Genomic DNA, 14,800 nt, shown 5'->3' on the forward strand with positions numbered 1-14,800 from the left:
CAGTACAGTTAAATTAGATCTTTGGAAAGAGGAAAAGCGCTGTGATACAATATGTTTTTTTTAAAGCTGTTTTTTAAAGCTAAACTTGCTTTTTGCCTGAGTAACCTCTGGTGGCAGAACATTCCACGATGATATGGCTCTATACATATCTGAGTGACGCATTAAATCTGTTTTTGGTTTGGGTACCATGAAGAAACCCATAGTGGTGTGTCTGGTGGAGTATGTACATGTATGTCTGTTTTGAAGTATATGCCAGTAGATTATGCAAGTGGTTAGGCATTTTCAACACACAAATGTTTCTTAAAAATACTAAAAGAAAAGTAGTCAATTTCTCCTCAACCTTCAACCATGAAAGACTATCATGCATGTTGTTGATGTTAGTTTTGTGTGTGCAGTTAAAGCCAATGCGTGCTGCTTGGATTTGAGCCAGCTGCAGCTTTGCTAGGTCTTTGCTGCACCTGACCATAACTATATTCTCCTGATTCCTGCTTACAAGCAACAACTCAAACAGGAAGTACTTGTGACACACTCAATACGGAAGTGGTCCAATGAAGCAGATGCTAAACTACAGGACTGCTTCACTAGCACAGACTGGAATATGTTCCGGGATTCATCCGATAACATTGAAGCGTTTACCACATCAGTCACCGGCTTATAATAAGTGCATCGACTATGTCATCCCCACAGTAACCAAACCTACATATCCCAACCAAAAGCCATGGATTACAGGCAACATACGCACTGAGCTAAAGGCTAGAGCTGCTTCTTTCAAGGAGCGGGACACTAATCCGGACACTTAAAAGAAATTCCGCTATGACCTCTGAGGACCTATCAAACAGGCAAAGTGTCAATACAGGACTAAGATCGAATCCTATTACGCCGGCTCTGATGCTCATCGGATGTGGCAGGGCTTGCAAACTATCACGGATTTCAAAGGGAAACCCAGCGAGCTGCCCAGTGACCCGAGCCTACCAGATGAGCTACATGCCTTCTATGCTCGCTTTGAGGCAAGCAACACTGAACCATACATGAGAGCACCAGCAGTTCCGGTTGACTGTGTGATCTCACTCTCCGTAGCCAATGTGAGTCAGACATTTAAACAGGTTATCATTCACAAGGCCAGACAGATTACCAGGATGCGTACTCGTAGCATACGCTGACCAACTGGCAGGTGTCTTCACTGACATTTTCAACCTCTCCCTGACCCAGTCTGTAATACATACATGTTTCAAGCAGACCACCATAGTCCCTGTGCCCAAGAACACCAAGGTAACCTGTCTAAATGACTATCGCCCCGTAGCACTCACATCTGCAGCCATGAAATGCTTTGAAAGGCTGGTCATGGCTCACATCAACACATGACCATCATCCCAGACACCCTGGACCCACTCTAATTCGCATACCACCCCAACAGATCCATCAATCAATCAATCATTCAAATGTATTTATAAAGCCCTTTTTACATCAGCAGATGTCACAAAGTGCTATACAGAAACCCAGCCTAAAACCCCAAACAGCAAGCAATGCAGATGTAGAAGCACGATGGCTAGGAAAAACTCCCTAGAAAGGCAGAACCCTAGGAAGAAACCTAGAGAGGAGCCAGGCTCTGAGGGGTGGCCAGTCCCCTTCTGGCTGTGCCGGGTGGAGATTATAACAGTACATGGCCATTAAGGCCAGATTTTTCTCCAAGATGTTAAAACGTTCATAGATGACCAGCAGGGTCAAATAATAATCACAGTGGTTGTAGAGGTTGCAACAGGTCAGTACATCAGGAGTAAATGTCACTTGGCTTTTCATAGCATTTAGAGGTTGAAATAGCAGGTGTGGTAGAGAGAGAGTTGAAAACAGCAGGTCTGGGACAAGGTAGCATGTCCGTTGAACAGGTCAGGGTTCCATAGCCTTGGGCAGAAGAGTTGAAACTGGAGCAGCAGCACAACCAGGTGGACTAGGGACAGCAAGGAGTCATCAGGCCAGGTAGTCCTGAGGCATGGTCCTAGGGCTCAGGTCCTCCGGGAGGGGAGGGAGAGAGAGAGAATTAGAGGGAGCATACTTAAATTCACACAGGACAACGGATAAAACAGGAGAATAACACCAGATATAACAGACTAACCATAGCCCCCCGGCACATAGACTATTGCAGCATAGATACTGGAGGCTGAGACAGAGTGGGGTTGGGAGACACAGATGACGCAATCTTTATTGCACTCCACACTGCCCTCTGCCACCTGGACAAGATGAACAACTATGTGAGAATGCTGTTAATTGACTACAGCTTTCAACACCATAGTGCCCTCCAAGCTCATCACTAAGCTCAGGACCCTGGGACTGAACACCTCCCTCTGCAACTGGATCCTGGACTTCCTGACTGGCCGGCCCCCAGGTGGTCGAGGGTAGGCAACAACACATCCGTCATGCTGACACTCAACATGGAGGCCCTTCAGGGGTGCGTGTTTAGTCCCCCTTCTGTACTCCCTGTTCACTCACGACTGCGTGGCCAGGCACGACTCCAACATCATCATTAAGTTTGCTGACGACACAACGGTTGTAGGCCTGATCACCGACGACGATGAGACCGCCTATAGAGAGGAGGTCAGTGACCTGGCAGTGTGGTGCCAGTACAGAAACCTCTCCCTCAACATCAGCAAGACAAAAGGAGCTGATCGTTGACTACAGGAAACGGAGGGCCGAGCACACCCCAATCCACATCGACGGGGCTGTAGTGGAGCGGGTCAAGAGCTTTAAGTTCTTCGTGTCCACATCACTAAGGAATTTACATGGTCCACACACACCAACACAGTCGTGAAGAAGTCAGCCAAGTCAAGACTGTTCTCTCTGCTACCGCACGGCAAGCGGTACCGATGCACCAAGTCTGGAACCAACAAGATCCTGAACAGCTTCTCCATAAGACTGCTAATTAGTTAACCAAATAGCTACCTTGACTATCTGCATTGACCCTCTTGCAATAACTATTTTGACTCATTACATACACTACTGCTACTGTTTATTATCTATCCTGTTAACTGGTCACTTTACCTCTACCAGTGTTGCAAAGTACTTAAGTAAAAATACTTGAATGTCCTGTTTATGTAGTTTTTTGGGGTATATGAACTTTACTTTTTATATTTTGGACAACTTTCAAAATAATGTACTTGTTACTCCATACATTTCCTTGACACCCAAAAGTACTCCTTCAATTTTGAATGCTTAGCAGGACAGGAAAATGGTCCAATTCACACACTTATCAGGAGAACATCCCTGGTCAACCCTACTACGTCTGATCTGGTGGACTCACTAAACACAAATGCTTTGTTTGTAAATTATGTCTGAGTGTTGGAATGTGCCCCTGGCTATCCGTACATTTTAAAAACAAGAAAATGGTGCCGTCTGGTTTGCTTAATACAGTGCGTTCGGAAAGTATTCAGACCCCTTGACTTTTTCCACATCCTTATTCTAAAAAGGATTACATATTTTTTTCCCTCATCAATATACACACAATACACCATATTTACAAATCAAAAAAAGGTTTTTAGACATTTTAGAAAATGTATACAAATAAAAAAACTGAAATATAATATTTACATACATTTTCAGACCCTTTACTCAGTACTTTGTTGAAGCACCTTTGGCAGTGAATACAGCTTTAAGTCTTCTTGGGTATGACGCTACAAGCTTGGCACACCTGTATTTGGGGAGTTTCTCTCATTCTTCTCTGCAGATCTTCTCAAGCTCTGTCAGGTTGGATGGGGAGCGTCGCTGCACAGCTATTTTCAGGTCTCTCCAGAGATGTTCGATCGGGTTCAAGTCCGGGCTCTGGCCGGGCCACTCAAGGACATTCAGAGACTTGTCCCGAAGCCACTCCTGCGTTGTCTTGGCTGTGTGCTTAGGGTCCTGTTGGCAGGTGAACCTTCGCCCCAGTCTGAGGTCCTGAGCGCTCTGGAGCAGGTTCTCTCTATACTTTGCTCCGTTCATCTTTCCCTCAATCCTGATTAGTCTCCCATCCCTGCCGCTGAGAATGGATGGTGCCACGTTTCCTCCAGTGGTGACGCTTGGCATTCAGGCCAAAGAGTTCAATCTTGGTTTCATCAGACCAGATAATCTTGTTTCTCATGGTCTTAGAGTCCTTTAGGTGCCTTTTGGCAAACTCCAAGCGGGCTGTCATGTGCCTTTTACTGAGGAGTGGCTTCTGTCTGGTCACTCTACCATAAAAGTCTGATTGGTGGAGTGCTGCAGAGATGGTTGTCCTTCTGGAAGGTTCTCCCATCTCCACAGAAAAACTCTGGAGCTCTGTCAGAGTAATCAACGGGTTCTTGGCCCTGACCAAGCCCTTCTCCCCGGATTGCTCAGTTTACAAAGAGCCTTGGTGGTTCCAAACTTGTTCCATTTAAGAATGATGGAGGCCACTGTGTTCGTGGGGACCTTTAATGCTGCAGACATCTTTTGGTACCCTTCCCCAGATCTGTGCCTCGACACAATCCTGTCTCGGAGCTCTATGGACAATTCCTTCGACCTCATGGCTTGGTTTTTGCTCTGACATGCACTGTCAACTGTGAGACCTTATATAGACAGGTGTGTGCCTTTCCAAATCATGTCCAATCAATTGAATTTACCACAGGTGGACTCCAATCAAGTTGTAGAAACATCTCAAGGATGATCAATGGAAACAGTATGCACCTGAGCTCAATTTCGAGTCTCATAGCAAAGGGTCTGAATACTTCTGTGAATAAGGTATCTGTACACAATGAGTAACAGTAACTTGGCTATATACAGTACAAGGGATACCAGTACCGATTCCTTGTGTTATTATTTTTTCTATATTTTTCTCTCTGCATTGTTGGGAAGGTCCCGTAAGTAAGCATTTCACTGTTAGTCTACACCTGCTGTTTACGAAGCAGATGACATATACAATTTGATTTGATTTGAAAAATTTGATTTGATTTGAGTTCTAAGAGAATGCTTTGAACCATATACATTACAATGTTTTAGATGTATTTAAGACTAGTTTATTCTTAATGAGCCATCCTGACACTGACTGTAACTCCTTGCTAAGAGTCTCAGTGAGCTCATTGGGTGTAAGTCGCTCTGAATAAGAGCATCTACTAAATGTTTGTTTTTTAAATCTGTATGTAGATAGAGAGATCCATCCTAAGAAATTGGAAAAGAAAGGAGTGAATAAAAAGGTGAAGATAGAGATTATTAGAGAGATGTACCAGGGAAAGAGAGAAAAGAGGAGAGGGTATTTGGGAGAGGGTGCCAACCTGTGAAAAAATAGATCGAAAATGACTATGTTAACTTTCCCAGTGCGGTGATGCAGGCCCTGGGCTTGCTGGTGTAAATTGTCCTGTGGTTGGGCTGCTTTTCACAGAGCAATCTCTGCCTGTATTTACTCTGATTCATAGACCAGGCTTCCCTCCAGCACTAAACACAGCCAGTCCAGAGAGGAGCTGTGCCAAGAGACACCAAGCAGCTCAATAATGCAGCATGTGTTTGTGACATGATGTAGAGATGGTCTGTCCTGGAACACTGAGAACAGTGGCAGAGCAGAGCCGGGAGATGCAAATCAAATCAAATCGAATTGTATTTGTTACACGCGCAGAATACAACGGGTGAAGAATTTACTGTGAAATGCTTGCTTACGAGCCCTTTGAAAGATACAGAGTTCAAAACATTTAAAAAATATATAACACAAGAGGAATAAAATGCACAAGAATGGAGCTAAATACGGGGACTACCAGTACCAGATCAATGTGCAGGGGTATGAGGTATTTGAGGTCGATACTGTATGTACATGAAGGCAGGGTAAAGTGACTAGGCATATGATGAGTGTAAAGGTGTATGTGTGAGTGTATGTAGTGTATGTGAATGTGTGTGGGTTTTGTGTGAAAGTGTCAGTGTAGGGTGTGTGTGTGTGTGTGTGTGTGTGTGTGTGTGTGTGTGTGTGTGTGTGTGTGTGTGTGAGCGAGCAAGCGAGTGAGTGAATGAGTGTGTACATAGTGTGTATATATAGTCTTGTCAGTGTGCATAGAGTCAGTGCAAGATAGGGTCAGTGCAGATAGTCTGGGTAACCATTTAATTAACTATTTAGCAGTCTTATGGCTATTTAGTAGTCTTATGGCTTGGAGGTAGAAGCTGTCTCGGAACCTTTTGGTCTGAGAACCAATGAGTCGGTACCGTTTGCCAGACGGTAGCAGAGTGAACAGTCTATTGCTAGGCTGGCTGGAGTCTTTGGTAATTTTTTGGGCCTTTCTCTGACGCCGCATAATATAGAGGTCGTGGATGGCAGGGACCTCGGCCCCAGTGATGTACTGGGCTGTCCGCACCACCCTCTGTAGAACTCTACGGTCGAGGGCGATGCATTTGCCATACCAAGCGGTAATGTAGCCAGTCAAGATGCTCTCGAGGGTGCAGCTGTATAACTTTTTGCCAAATCTTTTCAGCCTCCTGAGGGGGAATAGGTGCTGTCGTGCCCTCTTCACGACTGTGTGGGTGTGTGTGGACCATGTTAAGTCCTTAGGGATGTGGACGGAACTTGAAGCTCTCGACTTGCTCCACTACAGCCCATCGATGTGGATGGCGGTGTACGCTGCCCTCTTTCTCCTGTAGTCCACGATCAACTCCTTAGTCTTAATTACTTTGAGGGAGAGGTTGAAGTCTCTGACTTCCTCCCTGTAGGCTTTCATTGCCATCAGTGATCAGGTCTACCACCGTTGTGTCGTCAGCAAACTTGATGATGGTGTTGGAGCCTTGCGTGGCCACGCAGTCATGGGTGAACAAGGACTATAGGAGGGGACTAAGCACACACCCTTGAGGGGCCCCCTTGTTGTGGGTCAGCGTGGCGGAGCTGTTGATGTCTACCCTCACCACCTGGGGCCGGCCCGTCAGGAAGTTTAGGATTCATTTGCAGAGGGAGTTGTTCAGTCCCAGGGTCCCCAGCTTGGTTATGAGCTTGGAAGGGGCTATAGTGTTGAACACTGAGCTGTAGTCTAGGAACAGCATTCTCACAGAGTTATTTGCCCTCTTGTCCATGTGGGAGAGGGCAGTATGAAGTGCAATTGAGATTGCGTTATCTGTGGATCGGTTGGGGCCGTATGTAAATTGGAGTGGGTCCAGGGTGTCTGGGATGATGGTGTTGATGTGTGTCATGACTGGCCTTTCGAAGCACTTCATTATTACAGATGTGAATGCTACAGGGAGATAGTCATTTAGGCAGGTTACCTTGGAGTTCTTGGGAACAGGGACAATGGTAGTCAGCTTGAAACATGTTGGGATTACAGACTGGGACAAGGAGAGATTGAAAATGTCAGTGAAGACACTTGCCAGCTGGTATGCATATGCTTTGAGAACGTGCTCTGGTATTCCATCTGGCCCGGCGGCCTTACGAGTGTTAACCTGTTTAAAAGTTTTACTCACATCAAATAAAATATAATGTAATTGGTCACATACACGTATTTAGCAGATGTTATTGTGGGTGTATCGAAATGCTTGTCATCGGTCAAGGAGAGCGAGATCACAAAGTCATGTAGGGCGAATGACTTTGTTTCATCTCTTTTTAGTCTACTGTAGCCCAAAATACACAGTAGTTTCTGTAACTACAGGATAATGCATACATTATGAATGAATGATGCGTCTTATCTATTTCTGTAACTAATTAATGTAGGCAGAGGCAGCAAACCAAAACACAGCCAAGAGTTCAACTTGGGTTCAGTTTTCTCTCAGTGATAAGTAACAGTTGTGTTCAATTGGCAACCTAGAGTCTGGCTGAGGGTCAAGTAGAGCTTTGTGTTTCTTATGGCTGAACTATTTTGTGAGAGGTGTTGTTTTTCATCTGTTTTGCTGGTGTGTAAAAGTATCATTTTCAACATTGCACCCCACTGGATGTGCAAAGGGTTTATCTTAGTGCTACTGACATGGAGTAAACATGTTTTTGGTTCTTTCCTTCCTCACCTGGTGTCAGTCTCAGTGCTGGTAACTCCATCTGAATGAAAGAAGGTGCTCTCATCAGTACTAAGATGATCTGTCTTTTTCCATCTGAGAAATATCAAACAAATACATTTCTAAAAGATTGTGTGAAATGGTGCCAAGATCTAGAACTGTGAGTCAACATCTCCATTGACTCTTCACTGTAAATCCTAAAACTACCATCCAGCCACAGGGAGAGTTGATATGATCCATAATACTTTGCGTCAAAGAGTGCGTAGTAACACCTAGCATCAGTGTCAAGAGCCAAATTCGATTATAATGGCAGTTAGGTCTCTGAAGGGAAGCTCAGGTCTGTTTAGGAATGTAATTGCACTCTGCCATTGTGATCATTATTATCGACAGAAATTAGATTATCCTTAGTCATGGCGAGATTATTCCTTTCAACAGTGTGGATTCACCATTGCTAATCAAATCCTGGAGGGCTCAGTAAGCATCCGCTTACATGGCTTTGCCTCAAACTATTTTATTTAGAAAAGCATCTAATGGTGTCAAGGTGACGTGTATGCGGGAAACGAAGTCAAGCGCAGGACACCGAACTACTGGCAGAACGTACTTTACTTAACACAATAAAGAAAGTACAAAACAAACCTCCAAACAGGGAGGAACAAATAACGCATACAACCAGCACTGCCGACCTAACGGAAAACAATCACACACAATAACCAATGAGAGACAGGGGTTTATAAAGGGAATACAATATAACATAATGGGAAACAGGTGCAAACAATCAGGACAAACTAGACAAACACCGAAACATAGATCGGTGGCAGCTAGTACTCCGGGGACGACGAACGCGGAAGCCTGCCCGAGCAAGGAGGAGGGGCAGCCTCGGCTGATTCCGTGACAGTACCCCCCCTTTGACGCGCAGCTCCAGCCGTTGCGCCGACACCGACCTCGGGGTGGACGCGGAGCAGGGCGAGTCGGATGACTCTGGTGGAAGTCCCTCAACATGGAGGGATCTAGGATGTCCCTCCTAGGGACCCAGCACCGTTCCTCCAGACCGTACCCCTCCCACTCCACGAGGTACTGCAGGCCCCCCATCCGACGCCTCGAATCCAAGATGGAACGGACTGAGTACGCCGAGCCTCTCGTATCTCATTCTCCTGGAGTGGACCAGCCACCACCGGCCTGAGGAGAGACACATGGAACGAGGGGTTAATGCGGTAATTAATGGGCAGTTGTAACCTATAGCATACCTCGTTCAATCTCTTCAGGACTTTAAATGGCCCCACAAACCGCCGACCCAGCTTCCGGCAGGGCAGGCGAAGGGGCAGGTTTCGGGTCGAGAGCCAGACCCGAACTCCCGGTGCATAAACCGGAGCCTCACTGCGGAGGCGATCGGCGCTCGCCTTTTGCCGCCTGATAGCCCGCTGCAGATGGACATGCGCAGCGTTCCTGGTTTCTTCCGAGCGCCGAAACCACTCGTCCACCGCAGGGGCTTCGATCTGGCTCTGATGCCAAGGTGCCAGGACCGGCTGATAACCTAGCACACACTGGAAAGGCGTAAGGTTAGTGGAGGTGTGGCGGAGTGAGTTTTGGGCTATCTCTGCCCAGGGAATATATCCTGACCACTCCTCCTGCCGGTCCTGGCAATAGGACCTCAGAAACCTACCCACATCCTGGTTCACTCTCTCCACCTGCCCGTTACTCTCGGGGTGAAAACCTGAGGTAAGGCTAATCGAGACCCCCAGACGTACCATAAACGCCCTCCAGACTCTAGAGGTGAACTGGGGACCCCGATCAGACACTATATCCTCAGGCACCCCGTAGTGCCGAAAAACGTGTGTGAACAGGATGTCAGCAGTTTGTAGGGCAGTAGGGAGACCTGGCATAGGAATGAGACGGCAGGCCTTCGAAAACCGATCCACAACGACCAAAATCGTCGTGTTCCCCTGGGAGGGGGAAGGTCCGTGACAAAATCCACCGATAGGTGAGACCACGGCCGTTGTGGAACGGGTAGGGGTTGTAACTTCCCTCTGGGCAGGTGTCTAGGCGCCTTACACTGGGAGCACACCGAGCAGGAGGAAACATAAACCCTCACGTCCTTAGCTAAAGTGGGCCACCAGTACTTCCCACTAAGGCAGTGCACTGTCCGACCAATACCAGGATGACCAGAGGAGGGTGACATGTGAGCCCAATATATCAATCGATCGCGAACCTTGAGCGGCACGTACCTCCGACCCTCTGGACACTGTGGGGGAGTAGGATCGGTACGTAACGCCCGCTCGATGTCCGCATCAACCTCCCACACCACCGGTGCCACCAGACAAGACTCCGGGAGTATGGGAGTGGGCTCAATGGAACTCTCCTCTGTGTCATATAGTCGGGACAGGGCGTCTGCCTTAGCGTTCTGTGACCCTGGTCTATAGGTGAGCTTAAATACAAATCGGGAGAGAAACATAGACCACCTTGCCTGGCGAGGGTTCAGCCTCCTCGCTGCCCGGATGTACTCCAGGTTACCGATGGTCAGTCAGAATGAGAAAAGGGTGTTTAGCCCCCTCAAGCCAATGCCTCCACACCTTCAGGGCCTGAACCACAGCCAACAGCTCCCTGTCCCCCACGTCATAATTGCGCTACGCCGGACTGAGCTTCTTAGAATAGAAAGCACAGGGGCAGAGTTTTGGTGGCGTACCCGAGCGCTGAGACAGCACAGCGCCAATCCCAGCCTCGGACGCATCCACCTCAACTTGGAACGCCAAAGAGGGATCCGGATGTGCCAGCACCGGAGCCGAGGTAAACAGGTCCTTCAGATGTCTAAATGCCCTGTCCGCCTCAGCCGACCACTGCAGACGCACCAGACCCCCCTTTAGCAGGGAGGTAATGGGAGCTGCTACCTGTCCAAAGCCCCGGATAAACCTCCGGTAGTAATTGGCAAAACCCAAGAACTGCTGCACTTCCTTCACCGTGGTGGGAGTCTGCCAATTACGCACGGCAGAAACGCGGTAAATCTCCATCTCCACCCCTGACGCGGACAACCGATGTCCCAGGAAGGAGATGGACTCCTGGAAGAACAGTCATTTCTCCGCCTTCGCATACAGGTCATGCTCTAACAGTCTACCAAGCACTCGACGCACCAGGGACACATGCTCGGCTCGTGTAGCGGAGTATATTATAATGTCATCAATATACACCACTACACCCTGTCCATGCAAGTCCCGGAAAATCAATCTCCACAAATGATTGGAAGACTGAAGGAGCATTCATTAAACCGTATGGCATGACGAGGTACTCATAGTGACCTGAGGTGGTACTGAATGCTGTCTTCCACTCATCTCCCTCCCTAATGCGCACCAGGTTGTACGCGCTCCTGAGATCCAATTTTGTGAAGAATCGCGCCCCGTGAAATGACTCCGTCATACTAGCAATCAGAGGGAGAGGATAGCTGTATTTGATTGTGATCTGATTGAGACCATGGTAATCAATACACGGGCGTAAACCCCCATCCTTCTTCTTCACAAAAAAGAAACTCGAGGACGCAGGGGAAGTGGACGGCCGTATGTATCCCTGTCTCAGAGATTCGGTGACGTATGTCTCCATAGCCGACATCTCCTCCTGAGACAGAGGATACACATGACTACATACACAGCGCCTACTTGGAGGTCTATCGCACAATCCCCCTGTCGATGAGGTGGTAATTGAGTCGCCTTCTTTTTACAGAAGGCGAGTGCCAAATCGGCATACTCAGGTGGAATGTGCATGGTGGGAACTTGGTTCGGGCTTTCCACCGTCGTTGCCCCTACGGAAACATCTACACACTGCCCAAAACACTGATCAGACCATCCCTTGAGAGCCCTCTGTTGCCATGAAATGTTGGGGTCATGAGATGTTAACCAGGGAAGCCCCAACACCACGGGAAACGCAGGAGAATCAATCAAATACAAATGTAGTATCTCCTCATGACCCTCCTGCGTTTTCATCCTGAGCGGCGCTGTGACTTCCCTAATCAATCCTGACCCCAAAGGGCGGCTACCAAGGGCATGGATGGGGAAGGGCACATCAACAGGTACAATAGGAATCCCTAACTTATAGCTGAATTGGCGATCGATAAAATTCCATGCTGCGCCTAAATCTCCTAGCGCCTTATGCTGGGAGTGAGGAGAAACCTCGGGAAACACAACTTTAATACACATATGCGCAACAGAGAGCTCTGGGTGAGTTGGGTGCCTACTCACCTGGAATGACTCATCAGTGCGCTGCCTACCGCCTCGATTCCTAGGAGACCCTCCCCAGCACCGACCAGCAGTGTGTCCTCTGCGGCCACAGTTGGTGCAGGGGACGGCCTCCCTCCTGGTCTCTCTCCTGGTCTCCCTAGCACCAGCACCTCCGAGCTCCATAGGGGTCAGCTCAGAAGTGCTGGGGGATGGAATGGTCGGCCCTGAATCCGGAAGTCCAGTGCGAACTCCTGTGCGCTCTTCCTCCCCTGTCTAAGGTGGAATAGACGCTCACCCGCCGCTTTACCCTCTGGTGGATGATCGAATACTGCCCTGAAGCGGCGGGTGAACTCCGCATAGTTGACAGTAGCGGCGTCTATTCCCCCCCACTCGGCATTGGCCCACTCCAGCGCCTTGCCGGATAGACAGGAGATGAGGGCGGACACGCTCTCGTATCCCGAGGGCACCGGGTGGATGGTTGCTAGGTAGAGTTCAACCTGGAGCAGGAAACCCTGATACCCGGCCGCTGTGCCATCATAAGCCCTCGGGAGCGAGAGCCGAATCCCACTGGACCCCGGAGTTAAAGCGATGGGCATCGCCGATGGTGGTGGTATCGTTGGAGAAGGCGTAGGCAGACCCTCTCTTTCCCATCGCCCAATAGTGCTCACCACCTGTTCCATGGCGGTGCCGAGAGCCTGGATCATGGCCGCTTGGTGTTCGACGCGTTCCTCCATTGATCCAGCTGGCACCGCCGCTCCTGCTGACTCCATGAGTGGTGTGTGATTCTGTCAAGGTGACGTGTATGCAGGAAACGAAGTCAAGTGCAGGACACCGAACTACTGGCAGAACGTACTTTACTTAACACAGTAAAGAAAGTACAAAACAAACCCCCAAACAGGGAGGAACAAATAACGCATACAACCAGCACTGCCGACCTAACCGAAAACAATCACACACAATAACCAATGAGAGACAGGGGTTTATAAAGGGAATACAATATAACATAATGGGAAACAGGTGCAAACAATCAGGACAAACTAGACAAACACCGAAACATAGATCGGTGGCAGCTAGTACTCAGGGGACAACGAACGCCGAAGCCTGCCCGAGCAAGGAGGAGGGGCAGCCTCGGCTGATTCCGTGACAAATGGTGAGAGCTGTGTAGAGTTTCTCTTTTATTTTCTGAGAGGAAAGTGACAATGAGTATGTTTACATGCACACTAATAATTTGATATTGAACTGATTATGGCAGAAGGCCGATGTGATGCGTGTGATAGAAGGAGTCAGGCGCAGGAGAGTAATACGCATCCAAAGAGTTTACTCTGTCGATAAACAGTTGCGCAAGCATGCGACAACAAAACTCAGGCACAGGGGAAATATCTACCCTGGCAACAACAAGGTAAGGGTAGCTCAACCGAGCTACACACAGCTCACTACAGCCAATCACCCACACAGACAAGGTGGCAGAGGGAACACTTATACAATGACTAATTGGGGATAAGGACCAGGTGTGTGTGATTAATTAGACAAGACAAGTGGAGTGATGATAAATGGATCGGCAGCAGCTAGTAAGACGGTGACGAAGAACGCTGAAACCTGCCCGAACAAGGAGGGGAAGTAGCCTCGGCGGAAGTCGTGACAGTACACCCCCTAACCCCCCCCCTGGTGGAAATCCCGCAACATGGAGGGATCGAGGATATCACTCACCAGAACCCAGCTCCGTTCCTCCGGACCGTACCCCTCCCACTCCACGAAGTACTGAAGGCCCGGTCAGCGTTGGCCTTCTGACGACGCACGGCACGTTGGAGGTGAACGTGGGCAGCATCCCACGTCTCCTCCGTGCGCCGAAACCAGTCATCCACCGCAGGAGCCTCGGTCTGGCTCTGGTGTCACGGTGCCAGAACCGGTTGGTAACCTAGAATACACTGGAAAGGTGTTAGGTTAGTGGAGGAGTGGCGGAGAGAGTTCTGGGCATATTCTGCCCATGGCAAGAACACCGACCACTCCCCCGGCCGGTCCTGGCAGTAGGACCGCAGGAACCTACCCACGTCCTGATTTACCCGTTCCACCTGCCCATTACTATCGGGGTGGAACCCAGAGGTCAGGCTGACCGAGACCCCCAGACATTCCACGAATGCCTTCTTGACCTTGGACGTGAACTGGGGACCTCGGTCAGACACTATATCCTCTGGTACCCCATAGTGCAGGAAGACGTGTGTAAACAGGGCCTCCGCAGTTTGCAGAGCCGTGGGGAGACCGGGCAGAGGAAGGAGGCGGCAGGCTTTAGAAAAGCGGTCCACAATGACCAGGATGGTGGTGTTACCTTGGGAGAGGGGAAGATCAGTTAGAAAATCAACACTTTGGTGAGACAATGGTCGTTGTGGAACTGGTAAAGGTTGTAACTTACCAGCTGGGAGGTGCCTAGGTGCCTTACTTACTGGGCGCACACTAAGCAGGAGGAGACATACACCCTCACGTCCTTAGCCAAGGTAGGCCACCAGTATTTTCCGGTCAGGCAGCGCACTGTACGGCCGATACCTGGGTGACCAGAGGAGGGTGACGTATGTGCCCAGTAGATCAGACGATCACGGATAAGAGCAGGCACGTACTGTAGCCCATCTGGACACTGAGGTGGAGAGGGATCTGTGCGTAATGCCTGCTCTATATCCGCG

General features: G+C 48.9%; 1 protein-coding gene across 2 annotated transcripts in view; it reads left to right on the plus strand.

Moving 5' to 3' along the window:
* Nucleotides 1-14,800, plus strand: part of LOC121573758 (seizure protein 6-like) — a 321,488-nt gene that overhangs the window by 147,522 nt on the left and 159,166 nt on the right. The gene's annotated exons all lie outside the window — the stretch shown is intronic.

This window comes from Coregonus clupeaformis, chromosome 9 (assembly GCF_020615455.1).
Source record: "Coregonus clupeaformis isolate EN_2021a chromosome 9, ASM2061545v1, whole genome shotgun sequence".
In the NCBI taxonomy this organism is placed as follows: domain Eukaryota; kingdom Metazoa; phylum Chordata; class Actinopteri; order Salmoniformes; family Salmonidae; genus Coregonus; species Coregonus clupeaformis.